We start from the raw sequence: 2295 nt of genomic DNA, 5'->3' as shown, positions 1-2295 counted from the left end.
GAGAGAGAGAGAGAGACAGAGAGAGAGACAGAGAGGGAGAGAAAGAGACAGATACAAAACAGAGAGAGACAGAAAAGAAAGAAAAAGTCCAAGAAACAGTGAGACAGATCGAGAGACATATAGAGACAAAGGCAGATAAAGACAAAAAGACATACACGCCACCCATTTTAGGTTTCCCAATCGGTAGCAAAATTGGACAAACATTATCATTTCCACCTGGAAATGTTTCTTCTTTCTGCAAAAGATTATCAGTCAATTACTCATCCAAGAGTAATGATTTAAAGTAATAAAAGCAATTGATGAGTTATTATTTGTTAGACTCAAGTTAGTCCTACATTACTCTGCTCTTTCGAATCAGGGGGTGTGTACTGTCTGTCACGCTCCCTCGTGGAGCCATCTTCACACTCACCAAAAGTTCGGAAAGTTGCACAAAGTTTCATGCTACGAAGGTGATATTGTTCGTATAAATACCTAATATACTGGGCTAAGACGAGCAGGTAAAGTTACTTTCTCACATTAGGAAACCTGAACAAAATAAATGCTCGCATTTTCCCTCTTCTTTATAGTTAGTGAACTTTTCTTCGAACAAACTCTAGCACAACGAGAGGCGGCACTCAGATCAGTGTTTTAGTCCGAGTGTCGACACACGTGGTGTAATTGTTAGGCTCTTTGTCTGAGACTGAAAGACCGAGAGTTTGTTTGGTTGACACAAGCGGGGGATATTTTGAGGAGTGTCTCAGTCTCTCTGCTCGGCTGTGTATTTCATTGCATGGGTCTGCCGCGAAAGACAGGGTCGAAGCAGCCCGCCTCCTAAACAGGCCCAGCTATATTTGTTTGGGGAAGTCATACATTTACATTAAGTTTCCAGTCATAACTAAGAACAGAGTTAAGTACAACAGAACTGCTGTCGCACGCAAAAGATGTTTTATTTTTGTTTCGTTAATTTTTGTTCCGTATCAGAAACCTTCTTTGGCCTGCAACAACGCTGTATCCCACTCGGCACATAATGACAGGGACATGCAGGTCTGAAGCACCGAAGTTATCTAAATTGTGTTAATGAGGGCGTAAAACACTTAAGATCGTATTTCTATTCCACCACAGAGACCATTTGACGACAGGATAAAACGACCTCAGTCAAATGTTGAGCATAACAAACAGCATCCCCCTCCCCGTCCATCCCACACACCCGCACTTACTCATCTGGATTATCCCCCTCCCTTCCTTTCCAGGCAAGTCGAGGCACATAGCTTCATAACACACACACACACACACACACATACACACACACACACACACACACAGCACTCCACTGATGCCAATTAGAAGTTCAGTCTACATATCTCTACACACTACACATTTCTTTTCAAAGGACCGAGCCCACTCAGACAGTGTCCTCGTGAGCCGTCAAAATATTGGGGTATTTCAAGACTTTATCACCCGTTACGCAAAGAATGGAGAGGAAACTCAGACATTTGAGAAGGTCCGGACGTTCCAAGAGCACAGTAGAAAGCCGAGTCATTATAGAGCTGAGAGAAAAGTTTTCTACTTACTTCTCTCTGCCTTATCCTTCCTACAGTATTTCTTTGGTTAGTTCATGGACAATATAAAGATATCATAGAAAGCTGACACCACAAGTACACATGGACTGGAGTTTTAGATGAGTATCGACATATCGTCAACTTGTTTACATTTATTCCCCTTTGGAAGTCAGTCAAGACTGTTTCTGAGTGATTATCACCCCTGTATAATAATATATGATTGAATTACTTCAGAATTACTCCCCTCTTCTACCCCTCCCCTTCCTTTTTTCCCTCCCCTTGCCCCGAAAGAAAAGAACATGTAAACCCAAACAGAGCTGATTCTGACCATCAGTAAAGTTTTTCGATGAACCCTTGACGTGCTGAAATAACCATAGATATAGTGAGAGTTAGAGAGAGGTTATATTCACAAGAGAGTTAGAGAGAGAGAGACAAAGAGAGAGAGAGAGAGAGAGAGAGAGAGAGAGTAAGAGAGAGAACGAGAAAGAGATAGATAGATAGATAGATAGATAGATAGATAGATAGATAGATAGAGAGAGAGAGAGAGAGAGAGAGAGAGAGAGAGAAAGAGAGAGAAGGACAAAGAGAAATAGGGAAAAACAATGAAAATGCGAGAAAGATAGTTAGAGAGAGAGAGAGAGAGAGAGAGAGAGAGAGAGAGAGAGAGAGAGAGAAGGACAAAGAGAAATAGGGAGAGAAAATGAGAATGTGAGGAAGATAGTGTGTGTGTGTGTGTGTGTGTGTGTGTGTGTGTGTG

Source organism: Aplysia californica, unplaced genomic scaffold (genome assembly GCF_000002075.1).
Source record: "Aplysia californica isolate F4 #8 unplaced genomic scaffold, AplCal3.0 scaffold00801, whole genome shotgun sequence".
Lineage (NCBI taxonomy): Eukaryota > Metazoa > Mollusca > Gastropoda > Aplysiida > Aplysiidae > Aplysia > Aplysia californica.
This window is presented reverse-complemented; position numbering follows the sequence as displayed.